This window comes from Halichoerus grypus, chromosome 3, assembly GCF_964656455.1.
Source record: "Halichoerus grypus chromosome 3, mHalGry1.hap1.1, whole genome shotgun sequence".
NCBI lineage: Eukaryota > Metazoa > Chordata > Mammalia > Carnivora > Phocidae > Halichoerus > Halichoerus grypus.
The window spans coordinates 33,052,911-33,072,742 of NC_135714.1; the positions used below are offsets into that span (position 1 = coordinate 33,052,911).

At 41.3% G+C, this 19,832-nt stretch overlaps 1 protein-coding gene across 3 annotated transcripts in view; it reads left to right on the top strand.

The window, feature by feature from the left end:
• The window catches only part of RHOH (ras homolog family member H), a 40,654-nt gene that overhangs the window by 10,331 nt on the left and 10,491 nt on the right, over positions 1-19,832 (top strand). The window contains exon 1 of one of the 3 annotated variants that reach the window (XM_078068537.1): positions 12,487-12,551. The exons of the other annotated variants lie outside the window; for them this stretch is intronic. The gene's annotated coding sequence lies outside the window, so the exon portion shown is untranslated. Of the gene's footprint in view, positions 1-12,486; positions 12,552-19,832 lie in introns of those variants that run through there. 3 annotated transcript variants of the gene reach the window in all.

A 19,832-nucleotide genomic window follows, 5' to 3' on the forward strand; every position in this document is an offset into this window, starting at 1 on the left:
TGATTTAAAAAAATTTTCCTACATCCAATCACGCTACTTGGAATTTAAATGTTAGTGTTCCTTCTGTTATATATTTGGTCATGATTGGTTTTATGTCTCAACATGTATGTAGCTCATTATTTTACCTGTCATTTGTAATTACTTTTCTTTCTTCTGCCAATTTTGAGAGTGCTGAACAATTCTTAAATACTAGATTTTTAACAAATTAATTACTGGGGTAAAATGTAGGATAAATAACAAAACAAATTCAGTTGCCTTCACAGTCTTTTAGAGTTTGATCAGGAACTTTCAAATTATTGTCAAGTTTTTCCTTTTCCTATAAAATATTGGCCAAAGTACAATTTATAAACAATGTCACCAGCCAGTCAGGGAAAAACAGTCGAATGATCCTTTCTTCTCACTACTTAGTAGGCTCTGTTCCAAATTATTATTTTGAGTTATTTTAGATGGCTATTAAAAGGCCTCTTTTCAGAAAAAATTGCAAGGAACTGGGCAGTAGGAATGAATAACCTTAAAATGTTTATAACCTTTGACCCCTTCTAAGAGTTATTTGTAAGAAAACAAGAAATATTTAATTATAATACAAAAGCTTTTTAACACAAAATTTTTATATAATAAAGAAACCTAAAAATCAGCTAAAATGTCCAACAGAAAGGTATGATTAAATAAATTATATTTAAGCCTACTAAATATTTATTAAAATATTTTTTGAGCGATGTTTAATGACAAGTAAAAAGTTAGAGTATAAAATGATATATTTTTGCTTAAGAAGGCCTATCTATGTTTTTTATACACGAATTCAGAATGTGAAGATAAACCAATATATTAAAAATTATCATCTAGTGTGTGGTAAGATTACATAAAATTTTAAAATGTTCTTGATTTTTCTTGTATTTCCTGTAATTAGCATGTATTATTTATATAACAAAAAGGCCCAAACTCCTTATTAAAATAAAGTCAATTTGTGGTGTTATGCTAATAATGAAACTAGTAAAATGATTTTGATATGAGAATTATTTTGACATTGTGAAGGCAACCCAATGCTTTGAGAGCCCTAAACCTATAATTAAATTTTACCTTTTAGAAGATTTGGAGGATCTTTAGATTTAGAGGGATCTCAAGTCTCTTATACCTTGAAACTTGATAAGCCTTCGAAAAATCACTTTTAATGGGAGATGTTGGAGTTATTGAATAGGTTTGTGAATGGTTTACGTTTTTAAAATAAGAGAGAATTAGCTTTAGCTATAATAAGAATTTAAGCAAAGTATAAAACATGCAATTGATGAATATAGATGACTAAAAATTTTTATGTGACAAGATTCCCAAAGGTATCCTTTAAGAGGCACATTTTCCTGATGCATCTAAATATTTAACTTAGAAATAATTGACTTTTAGATATTTTGAAAGACATACCTACTAGGCAAATCATAAATGTATTCATTCTGGTGTAATGTAAGAAAATTACCTTGCAGCCTTTCATGGCCATTTTTCTACACAATAATAGATCCAAAAGTCTTATTAGTTTTAAGTGCTGAATATTAGTTGGAATCTTTTTAAATTACTTCGAAGGTGATTAGTTTAGCAAAGAAGAGAGTTTTCCTTTTAAACATGAGTGCAATCTCATGTTTGATTTGTGTAATATTCTTGGTTACATATTTTGTTTTTGTGTGTGATTGTCTCTGGCTTTGGTTTAACAACAACTCACGATCTTGTCAGGACAGCTGTGGTCGGTGAGACATATCATATAGGTTCGTAATGATTTCAGCAGCAAGTTATACCATACCTGGCTAACAGTAACTTACAAAAATCCCGATTAACTTCTCCCGTATAACAAGAAGTCTGGACGTTTCTGTCTCTGTCACGGGCTCAATGGCTCCGTGGTCTTGTCTTTCATCGTGGTTGCAAGATGGCTGCAGCAGCCTGGAGCCCTGTGTATTCATCATCCATCCCGAGGCGTAGGGCTGGGTGGAGACCGAGGGAGGCGAAGTTGGCAGGGGCTCTCTCTTTTTCTAGGAAAGCAAAAAGTTCCCCAGACACCTCTCAAACAGGTAGCAGCTTCCGTGTTGCTGCCAGAACTGGGTTACATGGCCAGCCCGGCTTCGAGGCAGGTGAGGAATAGGAAATAAAATTGTTTTAATTATCTTAGACCAGGCGTTCATAACGGGGAGGGAGGGACAGGGCTGGAGTGGGGTCGGGGGGAGGGTGGGATAGGGTGGTGCTTTGATATCATCCCTAACGAAAGATAGAGTTTTTTAGTGGAGAAAAGAGGCAGAAAAAACTCTTACTCTTTTTATATATAAAGATACACAGATATATACAGATATACATATAATACATAAACAGACATATATATGGTATTAATATTTCATGGGTGGGGCGATTAGGAAAAAAGTGTCTAAAAATGCCGTTGGGGATGATCACGAAAAAAAAGTTGAGGGGTGCCTGGGGGGCTCAGTCAGGTAAGTGTCTGACTTTGGCACAGGTCATGATCCTAGGTCCTCAGGTCGAACCCTGCAGCGGGCTCCCTGCTCAGAGGGAAGCCTGCTTCTCCTCCCTCTGCCCCTCCACCCCGCTCATGTTCTCTCTCTCTCTCTCTCAAGTAAATAAATAAAATCTTAAGAAAAAAAAAAAAGGTTGAGAAACACTGGCCTACACCAAGCGTGATCCATTCCTGAGGCTTTGCACATAGTCTTACAAACAAAATTGGACTCTATTACTAATGACAAAGAGAGGCACAGATATTGAATAGAAAGCTAACAATGCCTGCCACAATGTCATAGATTAAATTAACGAGCAATTTACATGATCTTGTAGTTGGCGGTCTTCTCTCATTGAACTATGAATTTCTTAAGCATAAGCACTGTGTCTGATTCATCTTTGTATATTAGTACACCAGGCCCTCCGTACATATATTTTGTAGATTGAATGGAACCTAACATACGTTTCACAGCTGGACCAGTTACCAGATATTTGAACATACCTGCCTACCCAAAAGCCTTCAGCAGATTCCCATTCCTTACAGGCGCGAGGTCCGCTTGTCATTCTCGTTTGCTACCACTTCCGCGACTGGTACCTGGGGTCCCCACACACTGATCTGTTTGGTCCCGAAACACATCCTTGGTCTGAATCGTCTGTGCTTTTGCACCTGCTGTTCCCTCTCTTGTTAACCAACAGACTCCTTTTCCCTCGAGACTCTATTTGAAGTCCCTTCCTCTGGGAGTCCTGAGGCGGTTTCACTTGCCTGGAAGGCTCTTTCCTTCCTCTCCAACTCTTTCAAACCCTTCCCTGCACAGCCTAGTTTAAGTCCTGCTTCCTCCCCGAGTTCTTGACGGCACCCCCAGCCCACATGCGTCTCCCTCCTCTTTGAATCCTACTGTGTTTCTGCTCTGTGCCATTCTTGGCCGTGCCTCATTAAATAACTTGGTGTGTGAAATGTCTCTGCTTGTTGCCCGACTCACGCATCTGTATGTTGTCTCCACACTAGGCTAAATTCCAAGAGAGCAAGGGAACTCCTGCAAAGTCCGGTGTTGTGCGGCGTATCCAGGAAACTATTAGTCAGACTTGGTTAAATGATAGATATAATTGATAAATAGCAATAAATAAAATGAAAGCCAATAAGTACTTGGCAATTCTGTTTTCTCCGGTTCTAAAACCCACTGTATTTGTGTTTTTGTTTTTTTTTTTAAAGATTTATTTATTTGACAGAGAAAGAGACAGCGAGAGAGGGAACACAAGCAGGGGGAGCTGGGGAGGGAGAAGCAGGCTTCCCGCAAAGCAGGAAACCCGATGTGGGGCTCGATCCCAGGACCCTGGGATCATGACCTGAGCCGAAGGCAGACGCTTAACGACGAGCCACCCAGGTGCCCCTATTTGTGTTTTAACATGAATATACCGGCATCACTGGGATCAGTTCGCAAGAGAGAAATCTAAAGGCCTTACTGAGGAGCTAGAAGCTGGTGCTCGCTCTGTTCTGCCTTCCAGTTCCTGATGCTCTCTGCCTAAGAGAATTGGAGGCATGGAAATGTGGTGTAAAGCTCAGGGATTTGAAGTTAACCAGAGACAAGTTATTTAATTTATCCGGACCTCAGTCATCATATCTGTGAAATGGGGATACTATGATTTACCATGTGGGATTGTTGTGATGACAAAATGAGGTCATATATGAAAGGGCCTGTTTCAGGATCTGGTTCTCTGTAGGCACTGAATGTATGTGTGTGGATAGTGTGGCTTGTCAGCCTGATGTTTTGGGGTGGGGGGCAATATGTTTTTGCTTTACTGAATTTCCCTCTCAATATTCCCTTGAAAAAAGGAAGTAACTTAGGTATACTTTTTAAAAGGGTATTTCTATCTGAGGAATTGGCACAAGGCTAGTACCCACATTTCATAGCATTTTGAGCTGGAACGAAACATTCTTGTGTTATGGATGATGAAAGAAACGCTTCAAGACAGTGAGCAGCTTGCTCCTCCTTACAAGGCCAGTGGCAAAGACGAAAGTGAACCCAGGTATGCTGACTCATGTTTGGAGATTTTTCTCCTTGTCTAGGGTTGCCAATCAGGCAAATAAAAAAGCCTGGAATGCCAGTTCGATTTTGAATTTCATTTTTTTTTTTAAGATTTTATTTTTATTTATTTGACAGAGAGAGAACGAGCACAAGCAGGGGGAGCGGCAGGCAGAGGGAGAAGCAGACTCCCCACTGAGCAAGGAGCCCGATGTGGGGCTCGATCCCAGGACCCCGGATCATGCCCTGAGCCGAAGGCAGTTGCTTAACCAACTGAGCCACCCAGGTGCCCTAGATTTTGAATTTCAGATAAATAACTTTTTAGGATAAGTTATATTCCATGACCATCAGTTAAAGTTTAAAAAACCATACCTGTTTGGAGAACAAATGAGAAAAGAATAGATGTGCAGGAGATATTTGGTAAATAATTATGCTTATTGTCAAATGTTTTAATAAGCATTGAGACTTTGCCTTTCCAAGGAAAAATGGCACTTTGGGGGAAGTGAGAGTGTTGATCTTTTTAAAAAGTTGTTTTATTATAAAAATTCAAATACATCTAGGGCTCCTGGATGGCTCAGTCAGTATGGGTCTGCCTTCGGCTCAGGTCATGATCTCGGGGTCCTGGGATGGAGCCCTGTGTCGGGCTGCCTGCTCAGCAGGGAATCTGCTTCTCCCTCTCCCTCTGCTCCTCCCCCCTGCTCATGCTGTCTCTCTCTGTCTCTCTCAAATAAATAAATAAAATCTTTAAAAAAAATTCAAATACATTTAAAATTCCCCATGCCCATCACCCAAATTCAGCAATTATCAAGATATTGCCATATTTGTTTCATCCTCTTTTACCCTTTTGCCTACATAAAGTAAACCCCAGACATCATGTCACTTTGCCCACCTATACTATACATCTCTAAAATCAAGAATATTTTCTTACAATTCCATGCGGTCATTATCCCACTTAACAAAATTAGCAGCGATTCTTTGGAATTTTCTAATACCCAGTTTATAATCATATTTCACTGACTGTCTCAAAAATACCTTCTTACAATTAGTTTATTTAATTCAGTATCCAAACAGAGTCCATCCATTATATAGGTGTTATGTCTCTTAAGTATCTTTGATATTCCTTATTTTTAGTGACAAAAATGAACTGATGAAGAAAGACACCATTTGATGTGTTGGGGTAATTTTATTAGGCTCATAACAAGTTGCTAGATTGCTCTTATGTAGATGTTAAAACCAAAAGAGGTTTTGCAAACAGGGATGTCAAAATGATTATGTATAAGGCGATCAATTCCGATGGTTCTATTGCTTTGTTTACAGTAGATGGAAAAGAAAGAAAATGGAGAGAGATTTCGTTTCGTTTTGTCTTTTGGGCTGATTGTCTTTTGTGTGTTGAAGCTGATTCACATATAACATGGGGGAGAATAACATAATAATCCTTCCTTCCTAGATTGCGAAGGTCAGATGAAAAGCCAGCTGTCTGAGGAAGCTGAGCTTGGCCATGGAGCAGTGTTTCTCCAATCTGACTGCTTCTGTGTCATCTAATGCTTTACAAATCGTTTCTCTGGTTCTTCCCAGAGCCCCTGAATGAGAATGTCCCCAAGAGGGTCCCAGGGAAACATTTAAAACAACTTCTTAGGGTAATTGTGAAGATGATCAAACATGGGGATCACTGACTTTACCCTCCTTGCACCTTGATCGCTTTATCGGTAAATTGTGAATAATGATACTTCTCGGGGCTAATGGTACTTTACAGCGCTGTGGGTGAATGAACACCAAATGCCTCCTTAACACCTTCGTCATGATCAGTGTTATGAATCCAGGTGATCCTTATCCAAATGTTGGACACTTGACTTCGGGATGGATTAGTATTCTTCAGCTTACATTGTTCCCTGTGTACCATCTAGTATGGTGCCCAGCACATAGTTGGAGTGCAGTACATATTGGAGAAATGAATACATGAATGATATTATTGAGGATTCAGATCAGTGACACTTCAAATTATCCATCCACAGACAATACAAGGATCTGGCAGGCCACCAGTGCTATTCTAACGTAAGAGGGGTCCAGACTTAGATGGGAATGGCCTAGAGAATGGGATTAATGCCCAATAATATATGTCTTCCCATGTCTCACCTCTCTTTATATACTGTTTGGTGTTTCATAAAACTTCCTCCTCTGGCAATCAAAATGGGCTTTGAGGAAATAATGAGACTGGAAACACATTCATATAAATGTGGCAATGGTAACAAGGCCTTTACCTTCCAAGGAGACTCACATTTGAAGAAAGCACCAAGCCTCTAGGGGGGCCTGGGTGGCTCAGTCAGTTAAGTGTCTGACTCTGGATTTCCGCTCCAGTCATGGGATCGAGTCCCATATCGGGCTCCCCGCTCACTGGGGAGTCTGCTTGAGATTCTTTCCCTCTCCCCATGCACATGCTCTTTCTCTCTAAATAAATGAATCTTTTTAAAAAAGGAAAGCACCAAGCTTCTAGAGAAAAGGCTGCTCCAATGGTGGGAGAGATGTTCAGTAGGGAGGGAACTTCTCATCACCCTTGATGTTGCCCCATGTAGGTGGGTAGCTTCTGGTAAGACTGTTCCCTGAAGGAAACATGCTGGTGCCTCCTGTGTCGGCCGACCGGAAACCCTAAGGGCCAAGATGTCCAGACTCTCTTGCAGGGGATTCTTATCAGGAGGGATGAGAACTGCTGCTGATAGATTGGGAAGCTACTTCCTTTGCCATCTTCCTGTGGGAAAGATTCCCCGGAACTGGGTGTCTTGATTCTCCCAGTTTTGTGCTGTGGGGATCTTACCAGATGCTTCTGCACTACAGTCCTTCTTCAAAATGAGGAGTCTAGAATACTCAGTTCTATGCATGCGTGGCACTGACACTGGAATTCAGTCAGGAGAATATCATTAAAGAGAGAAGATGAGATAACAGACTTTTCATGTGACAGAGAAGGGGAGCTCTCTAGCTCATATGCCCCGTGATGCAAAAAGGCGGGTGCATAGTTTATCCACTGATAGTTGACTCAATGGTAGTGAAGTTTCTTGGGAACTTATTTTAGAAAAATAGCAAGTGTGAGTCTCATTCTTTTAGTTCCTGATCCTACACACACACACACACACACACACACACACACACACACACACACACACCTTGGGACAGGCTAGTAAAGCTTCATGGGAAATGGAACACTGAAGAGATCCCTGGGAGGCTTTCAAATTTACTTTCACTAGGTACGCACTTTTAGGGTGATAAAGTGAAGGAAGCAGATGGATGTCTGCATGGTATTTGTGAGTGTTACAAGATATCACATAATGTGCAAGAGAAGAGGTGGTTAGAGGAGGATGGAATGAGATTAGGGGATTATCTTCTGGTGCATTTCAGTTCACTTTGGGATTGCAGATTTAAGAAGGTTGGCTAATGGTGATGTCCGGAGTGGTTCTTTTCAGAGTCTTAACTATTGTCTTTGAAAGTAATTTCAGGTGGGTTTGTACCACTAAGACAAGACTACGGTCGCCTGGTACCTGAAGGTGACTAGGGAATCATCTCCTAAGAAGTTGAATTTATATGAAGAGATATTAATCAGAAAGAAAAGGGCTGGTCACCCATGGAAACATAGCAAGCCTGAGAACTGCACGTTGGCAGTGCCCATACATGCATTGTCAATAGAGAATTTTGGCTAATGGACTTCCTGTATTTTGATCCCATTTACAAGACCATAGGGAGGATGTGAACTTTAGGCTAAGCCTGTTCTTGACCATTCTGGTACTCAGTGATAAAAGGAAAGAAATTCCCATAAATCCTAACAGTGGTACCCATCTGTATGACAAAAGAAACTTCTTTCCTTAGGATCTTAATTTCCTTAGGAATTTTTCTAGCATGTGGAGCAGGTTGGTCTAGCACAGTTCAAATCCCTGGATTATTTTGGGTTTGTTTGTTTTAACTTGAGTGATGTTCCAGACTGAGTAAGAAAAGGACTCACAGACCCAGAGAGACTTACTCTCTGACAAGTAAGGTGACTGAGCGGGGGTGGGGGGAGGGGGTCTGAGAGTTTTCAGGGTCATTTCTTTAGTCCAAGGCTGATCCTGACCTAGGATGCAGGCCTCCTGTGCCACACTTTCTTAAAAGTGACTATCCAGGGATACTAGCAAATGCCACTTCTACCCAGAAAGGAACTGTAGGACATATTTATATTTTCTTTTACAAAGGATCATGAGCTATTTTTGCACCTTTTTTGGGGGGGGGGGTTACAGAGGCAATATATGCTTATGACGGAAGTTTGGAAACTGTAGATAAGCACATAAAAGAAAAAATCTATAATTGTACCAATAAGAACATTGTTAACATCTTGATATGGTTACTTACTCCTCATTCTATTTTTTTATTAAAAAATCAGGGTCATGTTGCACATAGTGTTTTGAACTTGCTTTTTTTTTTAATGTAACAATGTTGTCATACACCGTTTTCCACATTATTATGTATTTTTCTAAAATAATAAGGAATTCAATGATAAGAAGGTGTGCCTTTTTTCCCCTTTGAAAAGTTATCCTGTATGGCAAGTTGTCTTATATTTAAAGAGTAGAGACAAATGAGGGCAAAAATGAATGGAAATGGCAAGTCAATCCCACAGGGAATGTGGTTTCTGAAAGTCCCTGCTGCTAGAAACAGATTTAGGATTATACCTTCTGGTTCCAACCATGTTGATGACATCTGTGTGAAGGTACAAGAGTTGGCATCAAGGATGAACATCAAATTCCAGGTAGGAGCTGTGGATAATGTAGAGAGAGCTCCAAGGCCCTTGCCAAGAGCAGATGGTTTTCCAGCATCTGTCTCCCTGCTAGGACCTGTACTAATTGCTCCTCCATGGACAGCTGGTCCTCAATTTTTGGTTGTTTTAAGGTTGTGGGGAATGCTTTTATAAGGCTTGAGAACTTTTGCCCTTGATGTGGACATCTGGGAGGCAGTGATATGTTTTGTTTCTGTTTTGTTCAGGAAAGCCCCAAGGATAACTTAGAGAACTGAGGGAGTTGGTGGGGCCTACGTGAGTGATAATCACCTTTGGGCCCTTGGCCACCTAGTTGCTTTGCGGCCGAGGTCTGTAAATGGGCTGGGTGTATTCTCCTATCAGTCTCTGAAAACTCTCTAAGGCACTCAGTATTTGCAAGTTCTCTCTGTCACAGATTAGGCCAGTGAACTCTCCATTGTATTGGGACAGGTTTTCAGGAAAAGAGGTCCAAATTTTGTTTGTATTTTGTAGAAATCCAAGACAGCTGCTGCCGAACACAGTCCTGAAATCAGAGACCTGGGGGCTTTATGCTTAGCTTGGCTGGGAGGGCCTTTTTAACATGCAGGCCTCTGAGTCAAGGTTGCGAAGTGGCGGGGGGAGGGACAAGCAAGGCAAGGCAAAAGGGAAAATCCTGGCAGCAGGGAAAGATCATCACGGCAAGAACTTGGACCTATGCCTCTTTACCTTCAACTCTGTTAGCATCTGCTCTCAAAGTAGCATGTGTTATTAGTACTTTCATAGAGACATGAAATATCAGTACTGGAGAGGCCCATCTGAGGTCAGGGCCTAATTTTACAGATGAGGCAGCTGAAGTCTGGAGAAGCTAACTGCTGTGAGCACGGTCACATGGTTAGTGGTAGAGCCAGGATTTGCGCCTCACAGTCCAGGGCTCTGTCCACTGCAGGCCACCTCTCCCTACAATACAGTCAGAAATAAGCCTAAAGCACCACACCGAGTCTCCATTTATATTTAGTATCATATTCTCAGATTTATCCGTAATTGAGGAGCAGCTCCTTAGTCCTCTACTAAAGGAATTCAGAATCAGGCAACTCAAAGTCTACGGAGAAGGAAGAAGTTTCATGATATATTATTGGGTGAGAAAAGCAGCAGGGAGTATAGTATAGTAGGCTGTAGTTTGCATATTAAAAAAGAAGAATGTGAGGGGCACCTGGGTGGCTCGGTTGGTTAAGCGACTGCCTCCGGCTCAGATCATGATCCTGGAGTCCCGGGATCGAGTCCCGCATCTGCTCCCTGCTCAGCGGGGAGTCTGCTTCTCCCTCTGACCCTCCCCCCTCTCCTGTGCTCTCTGTCTCTCATTCTCTCTCTCAAATAAATAAATAAATAAACCTTAAAAAAAAAAAAGGAATGTGTGTGTATAGGATAATTACACATATGCATTCATACATGTATGCCGGTGAGTACCTGTTGTAATGTAATAGCTTTGGAAGAATGCATGAGAAACTTAATACACTGGTTGCTTCTGGGAAAATGGCCGGGAGCCATGGAGGGCAGGCATAAGAGGGAGACATATTTTCCACTCCTGTACTCTTCGGATTTTTGTTTGTTCTTAAGACTTTTCTTTCTCTCTCTCTTTATTTGAGAGAGAGAGAGAGACTGAGAGACTGTGTGAGCAGGGGAAGGATCGGGGGAGAGGGACAAGCAGACTCCACGCCAAATGCGGAGCCTGACGCTGGGCTCGATCTCACGGCCCTGAGATCATGACCTGAGCTGAAATCAAGAGTCGGACACTCAACTGATGGAGCCACCCAGGCACCCCACTCTTGTAGTCCTTGAATTTTACTATAGGCATGTATTAACTATTTTTAAAAAGTAAATGTAAACACATTTAAAGCTGACACGTGAGCTCAGATAAGGGAGAAAACTTAATGCTTACCGGGAGTTTCTTAAAGGTCTCATGGAGACATGGCATTTGAGCTGGGCTCTGGGTCAGGTAGAATTTTACCAGGAAAAGTCAGAGCAGGAAAGATCATATTTCAGGAGATGAGAACAGGATGCTTAAGGTCATCGAAGCAGGAAATGCAGGCAGTTTAGGGGATGCTACTACGTAGTCTGGAGAAATTGCCGCAATGGCCAGGGGGACCTGGGGACAGTGAAAGAAGAAAGGTAATGAAAGAGATGGCTGGATGGAGGTCATTTTATACTCAATGTGGAGTAAATTGGCCCCAGTGTTCCTTTCCCACCTCACCTCCTCCCTGTGCTTCAGCCACAAAAGCCAACTCTCTATGCTCCAAACGTGCAGACCTTTCCCACACGCGTACCTGGGCACTGGCCACTTCCTCTGTGTGGTTGCCGTCTTCCAATCCTATTTTCTTTCCCTCTTCCAAGACCATTTCAAATGTCACTCCTCTCCACTCCCTCCACCCCCACTACCCCAGAGGAGGTAAGCGCTCTGTCCTCAGTGTTCTCTTGGCATTTTGAATTTACCTTTATTATAGCACTTGTCCACTTAAATTTTAACTTTTCTGTGGGGTGAAGCTGAGCATGAGGTCATTGGTATGCAGAACGTTGCTTCTTTTCTCTCTAATTTAGGATTTTATTCTCTAAGGTCCCAGCTTTATGGGACCTCATGATGATGAAGCAGGGTCATAGCTTTCTGCCTTCTCATGGCTATCACATTACCTCTCTCCATGAAGTCATTTCTCCTCTAGAAGAAAAAAAAAAGTGAGGGTCAGAGACATTATTAACTAAGTAAGAAGAAAGGTTTTTTTAAAAACCTCTAGGCCTCGTCTAAACCATATTAACATTTTCTTTATTATCTTTGTCCCCAATAGGCTCTTTTAAAATAGCCTAGTTTAAAGCCAATTAAAGGCAGATATCCTGTCATTTTTTTTCAGACTTCTATGAAATTGGAACTTAATGTTAATAGAACATTATATATGCATACGAGATGAATTAAACAGTTAAAAAAGAAAAGAATTTTGCTCTGGAGTATCCTGACAGTTTCAGGGTCATTATAGGCTTGTTTCTCCCAGTGTCTGTAAGTCCTTGATCAGAACTTGAGCATCTAGGGACTTATTTAATCCTACTATTATGTATTATGTCTGCAATATAATCCATATAAAAGTACATCTATATTCCAAAAGCAGATTTCAAAAACTTAGGAAAAGCTGTACAAACGTGTGTTCTTAGGTTATTCCTCTCTGTTCCTCTTTCTTTTAGACAACTGAGGGAATGGCTGTGGTCCACCCCCATGACAGTTTTATCTACAGAGGGACATGTATAAGAGGAGCTGAGAATTCATGGTGAGCCGGGATTTGCTCACTGGGGCACAGATACCTGTCTCTGCCTGGACCAATGCCCTTCTGAGCGTTCTGGGCATTCGGGGGCACCAGAACAAGCTTGTACCTTTATTTTTCTGCATAAATGGGACCCTTTACCAAATTGTTCAACTGTTTATTTTTTTCAGTTACTAATGTTTCATGGGCGTCCTTCTTGGGCACTACATAGGGGCTGACCTAATTCTTTTTAATGCTGTATTGGATTGCACTGCATGGATATGGCAGAATTAATTTAACCACTGTCTTTTGATGGACCATTCAGTTAGTCCCAGTTCTTTTCTTGCTGTTATGAATAATGCAGCAATGCAAGTTCTTGCACATATGTCTTGGCGACGTGTGTAGGTGCAGCAGGATAATGTATTTAAAGAATGGGAATTGCCAGGTTAAAAGGTATACATATTTACAATTTTGATAGCTAGCGGCAGGGCATATCAAAGGTAGGGTGGTGGAAGGGGTCTACGCCGGGGTAACAGGTAATAAGGGAACATGTTGTCTGTAGGGAATTTAGAAACAACAGTAAAACCAATGTGGGTCTGATTTTTATTATCATGATGTGCTGGCAGTGTTAAAGTCGGAGTAAGTTCTTCGTGTGTGTAGACATTGCATTAGAGCTCACTTCAGAGGCAGACTCTGATTCTCACCCTGATGGCACTCCATATTCCTGAGTTTAAATAGTAGATTAGAAATAAAGAGTGATTGCACCATGATTATAGAGACTATGAGACAACACTTGATTTACTTCAATTGTGTCGTTCTATGTGACCTCTTGGAGTTTCGTGTTTAAGTTTAAAACAGTACAGCAGCGCACAAACTGCATAGTATAATAGCTTTGATCAATGAATGCAAGTTTTAGTTCCTACATGAAACATTTTGCTGCATTTGAATAATTTAAAAATTGAAATATGTTTTTCTTTGAATTGTTACATGTTTTAAAGCTAAAGAATGGATCAAGAAAATGATTGTTCCTAACTCTTACACATTATTACTGAAACTAATTTTGTCATACAGACTAGAGCAGTTAAAAAGTGCCCAGCGCCAGGTGTCACATACACGAAGTAGGCACTGGATTCCGTCAGGTTGCCCTCTACAAAGATGTCACTCTTTGGCACGTCTCCCAATGGTGAGAGTGCCTGCTTAAGGGAGAAAACTTTTGAATGTTGTTAGAAATTAGGAATGTCCTAAGAAAGAAGTCAAGTCACTTACCAGCTGAAAAATGTCTTTCCAGCTATTCTTCCTCCTCTCCTACCTTTGTTTTAGGATTGTGTCTCCATCTGTTTAGTCGGCTGTATGAAATGCTGTAGTATTTTATTTCTCTCAGACCTGGAGGCTGGAAAGTTTAAGATCCTGGTGGTGGCAGGTGTCTGGGGGGTCCTGCTTCCTGGCTCATAGACAGCACCTCCTCACTGCACCCTCACATGGTGGAAGGGGTAAAGGAGCGCTCTGGGATCTCTTTAATAAGGGTACGAATCCCATTCGTGAAGGCCCCACCCTCATGACCTATCACCTCCAAAGGCCCTACTTTCTAAAACCATCGCTTTGGGGGTTAGATTTCAATCTATGAATTTTAAGGGGACACAAATATTCAGACCATAGCAGATTGCTTTGTTTCATCAATGTGGCAAAGGGAGATAGGCTTCCCCCAAATGAAGCAGTGGGAGGGGAGGTAGACACAGCACTATAAATGGGCTCAGAGGCTGGACTGCTGGCCGCCTGACTAGCTTATCATCTTGGGAAAGTTACTTTATTTCTCTGTGCCTTGGTTTCCCCAGCTGTAAAATGTGACAACAGTGGTACTGACCATGTAGTGTTGTTTAGTGATTGATGGGCTAATTTTCATAAAGCACATCAAACAGTGTCTGGCTGTTAGTAAGTACCATAGTGAGTGTTTATTGGTATGCTTTTCTACAAAGGGTCAGATACCCCACTAAGAACGGGAGATAGATTCTTTTTCATTGCCTTAAAGAATCCTACGAACTACACATCATTATCCACATTTTGTTGTTCTGGTTATGTGATTGGCCCAAGGTCATACTGCTAATCAGCAATGGGGATGAGAATCTGAGACCTTGACTCCACAATCTCACCTCTTTGCAAACAATTGAAAATTGACCAATTCTTCTGTTGAACCTGAAACTAAATCACCTCACTTCATTCTGTGCTCTTGGTTAAATATCCAGAACAAAATACCTTGGCTTCTTTTATAGTCTTAGCAATTTGTACTATAAGGGTTTATCCTAATTCTAGAGAATGTCGAAAAGCTTAATGATTGTCCTTAAAGAGAGAGGATCTATCTCGAAGGAAGTTCATGAGAAAAGGAACATCTGTTTGAAAAGTATTTTTATATTAAAACTGGGAGCTCAAAAGATTGAGTAAAAAGCCACCAATTTGGAACATTGATCTATAAGCTATCTATATGTACTTTGCATTTAAAATATTAAGGAAATTAAGTATGGGATGTAGCATGTAGACATCATATATATTTGAAAAACTCCTGGGTGGATGGAAAGAGTGCTGACTCAGCTGATCCAGTTTCTGGGCCTCAAGTCAGCCCCCAGTCGCTAAACCACTGTTCTGAGCCTTGGCTTCCTCATGGGGAAACGAGTGGGTTGAACTAGATGACCTTTCAAGGCATCCAATCGTGCTAAGTTTCTTTACCCATCAGGGAACAAGCTATTTTACATTTTGTTTAGTGGTTGTTCAATGGTGGGGGAGTACCAGGAATTTGGGGGAATTCCCAGAATACATGGGCAAAAAATATATTTTTAAAAGTTTGCAACATATTTATTTAACCAAAAAGGATTAATATCTTTAATCTCTAAGGAGATTTTAAGAAATGAAGAAATAATGCTAGAGAAGTTGATAAGACAGATGACTTACAGAAGAAAAATATAACTGGCTAGTAAACAGATGAGAGAATGTTAATTTTTATTAGTCATCAATGAAATGCAAATGAGAACAAATCAAATTGGGAAATACTGAACCCAGTGATTTTGGTAGTGTGATAAAGTGAATACTCTCATACACTGCTTATGGAGTAGAAATCAGTCTAATTTTATATCTCTTTTGTTCTAATAATTGCACTCATGTCTATTTTTTTTAAAAGATTTTATTTATTTGTTTGACAGAGAGAGACACAGCGAGAGAGGGAACACAAGCAGGGGGAGTGGGAGAGGGAGAAGCAGGTTTCCCGTTTATAAGGGAGCCCGATGCAGGGCTGGATCCCAGGACCCTGGGATCATGACCTGAGCCGAAGGCAGACACTTAATGACTGAGCCACCCAGGTGCCTCCTCATGTCTATTTATACTAAAGAAACAATTGTCTATTTATACAAATTTATTTTTAGAATGTTCACCCACTGTTATTACAGTAAAATTCAGAAACAATTTAAGTGTTTCTGATTAAATAAATAATGCTACATTCATATAATGAAACATTATGCAGTCATTAAAACTCTGAAGAATCTTAATGATACAGGAAATATTAATGATGTAGATGTTAAATACAAAAAGCAAGAAGCCAATCTACATATAAAGTATGGTATTAGTTTCAGAAAAAAAAAAAAGATGCACTGAAAGAAAGAAACAGGAAAAGGTACACTAATATCTTACATCTTTTGGTTCTAGGTGGCAGTTGGTTTTGTTTTTTAGGTCCTTTAGATCATTAAGTATTTTGAAAAGTTGTAGAATGTGTATGTACTACTTTTACAATCTGAAAAAAAAAGGATATATAAAAACGATCCAGAGAAAATGAGAAGTTAGCCAGCGTGAGGGGCCATCTCTAGTCTGATTGGATCAGCAAAGAAAAAGGGAACTGCTGGGGCGCCTGGGTGGCTCAGTCACTGAGAGTCTGACTCTTGATTTTGGCTCAGGTCATGATCTCAGAATCCTGGGATGGAGCCCTGTGTAGGCTCCCTGCTCAGCGGGGAGTCTGCTTCCCCTCTCTCTCTGCCTTTCCCCCCACTTGCTTGCACTCTCTCTCTCTCTCTCTCAAATAAATAAATCCTTAAAAAAAAAATGGGAACTGCTGTTCACCACCCATGGCTTAGGTGTGTGTGTTGAGTGATGGCGGTGATGGTGCGGGCACGGGGGGCTGGGGAAACCCTGGGGTGTGATGGTTTTCTTCATCATAGATGGTGCTTTAGAGCTGGGAGCTGGGCTTGGTGAAGGTCTACACAGATGCCAGGCAGATATCATAGTTTCACAGTAAGTAAACATCATCAGGTAGGGAGCTACTGTAGGTCAAAGGGGAAAACAAAACCCTAAAGCAGAACTTCCTGTTGCCCCCTCACCTTTGCAGACAGCAAAGACCCCCAGGGCGGAACGTCTCCCTCACTCTCAGAGTTACTTTGATTTGGAATCTGGTTTTGTGTGGGTAATAACAGTTTCACTCTTGAGTTTCCTTCTTTCTCTTTCTTTTTTTCTTTCTTTCTTTCTTGTTATTTTTTTTTTTAAGATTTTATTTATTTATTTGACAGAGAGAGACACAGTGAGAGAAGGAACACAAGCACGGGGAGTGGGAGAGGGAGAAGCAGGCTCCCCACTGAGCAGGGAGCCCCATGCGGGGCTTGATCTCAGGACCCCGGGATCATGACATGAGCGGAAGGCAGACGCCTAATGACTGAGCCACCCAGGCGCCCCTCTTTCTTGTTATTTTCATTATGACTTTTTTGCTCTAATTCTGCAGAGTTGGGGCAAAGAGGGAGAAGGGGAGTCAGTGAATGTAATTATACTGGTTAGGAAGTAAAGTGTTCAGATAATCTCAAAGTAACTTCGAATATCCTTTGGCTGGAGTATTTTCTAGAAGTTGCCCTTACTTCTAGGGGGGACAGATGATGATGTCTTGTTGAGATGCAGGTAAAGCTTGTACTTGAAGCTCACGTTTCTCTTTTTACGACTTGGCTGGGAATCCTAACCCAGAACCATGACTTTTCCTCCCCCAGATCCATCCCAATGGGAGGTAGGCTCGAACCCTTGGCACCGTCTACCCTGTGTCACTTGTTATTCGACACACCAGCATTCTTTCACGTACTTGAAAAAGTCGTCGTAGCATGAACTATATTTTTTGCTGATCTTTTTTTTGCGTTTTCTGTATAACTAAAGATGAGAATAAAACCACAGCTTGCACAAAATGCTATAGAAAACAAAAGATCCCACCTTTTAAAACTTCTATCATAAAAAATTTTGAACATACATAAAAGCAGGGAGAACAGACTAATATACCCCCCATGTAACTGTCATTCAACTGCAATAGTTCTCAGCATTTTCCCACTTTTATTTTGTCATCATCCTTACTTCTTGTTGTTGCTGTCTTTTCTGGAATAATCTAAAATCCCAGGCAACATATTCAATTCACCTGTCAGATAAGACTTAAAAAAATATGTATGACCACAATATGATTATCACCTAACAAAATTAGCAATAGTTCCTTAATGTCATCTAATACCCAGGCCATATGCAAACTCTCTTGAATATCTAAAAAATAGAGAAAAGGACTTAAAAAACTCTCATGAGTAAGAGGAGGGATGAGCTTGAGACGTTTGTGGGAGGAGGCTGAATTATTCAGCTTTGCTTGTCTTCTCTCCAAAAAGGAACCAGAAGCCAGAGAGAGCGCTTCTAGGAATTTTAAACAATTTCAGCTGTCTAGATCTAGAAAAGTTTTGTCTTTGGACACTGTTGGGGACTCACAGAAATTCTCTATAGCCTCAAAGGAACTCAGATCAGCCTTTTCTTTCCCTTCCATGCAAACTTAAAAAACAAAACAACACATACAGGGGCGCCTGGGTGGCTCAGTTGGTTGAACATCTGATTTCGACTCAGGTCATAATCTCAGGGTCATGAGATCCAGCGCCACATTGGGCTCCGTGCTCAGTGGGGAGTCTGCTTGAGATTCTCTCTCCCTCTTCCTCTGCCCCTCTGCCCCCTGAGCTCTCTCTCTCTAAATAAATAAATCTTAAAAACAACAACACATACAAAGTACTTCAGAATTGCTCAAGTAACACAGGCATACTGTAGAAACACTTTAAAGAGCACATAAATGAGGAGAAGAAAATGAGATCACCTACAGTCCTAGGACTGTAGACAATCCACCTTACCATTGGTATATAGTGCTCTGGATTTTTGTCATACCTGTGGAATCATACTGTACATATCATTTTGAAACCTGCTTTTGCCCCGTTCAGCTTAGCGAGACTTTCCCCTGGTCAGTTAACATCCTTGTGCACTGCTATTTTAAAGGATATTGATCAGAGGAATAAACTAATTAATTTATCCAAGAACCACCTATTCTTACATAATTTTCTCCCTGTTATAAACAACGTAGACAAGAACACGTGTGTAACTAAATATTTCACATCGAAGTTCATGGAAGAATAAGAACTATCCTTCTGCCACCACATTCTTATCCCTTGTGATGTGGCCACACTCCCTCCCTTGGCTCTCTGGAAATCTCTCTGGCTCATCAGCAGGCATCACAATCTGAAATACCAAACTGCCTGGTCTCCTGCAGCCCTTCCTGTTTGCCAGTGGCTTCCTCCCAGGCCACTGGGGCCTCAGCCTCTTCTCACGGAAGGGCTGGGTGTTATTCTACCTCAGGGATGTTGCTGGGGTCCCTCTCCTCCTTTCTAGCCCCGTAGCATGCACTCTAGGTAAAGCCCTCCTGCTCCTTGCTCCCACCTCTGTATTACTCCAGGAGCCCCCTCTGATCTTTCCCCCCTTGTGATCCCTCCGCACATACCACAGGAATGAGCTCTCTGGAGCCCTGCTTTGTCTCCCATTCTGGACTCTACGTGTCAGCCCAGCTGAGCTGCTTGCCAGCCTCATTACACGTGCCCCATGTTTCTTTCTTTCACTGGTCGTGTTTCTCTTTCACTTTCATCTCTGTGCTTCTCAACTCAAGTGTTTAAAGGGTTACATTCTAATGTCCTGGTCTCTACAAAGCCTTTCTTGATTCTTGCCCATTGCAAGCAGCACTTTTTTCCTTTGTTAGCATTTTGCTTGTTCCTTCTGCAGACACAGTTGAAGTTTATGGCTTGTATCGCCTTTGGAATCTAAGTGTCCTGAGGGTGGGGCTGTGTCTCATTTAACCTGGAATCTGCTCCATTGTATGGCACGATGCCTGACACTTAGTAGGTGCTCAAAACGTCTAGGGAATAGGGACTCCTTTGAGTTAAAAAAGAACGGACTGGTAGGAGTCTATGTGCAAAAGGCCCCGGGGATCTGAGTTGGCTGTGGAGCTCATAGTATATG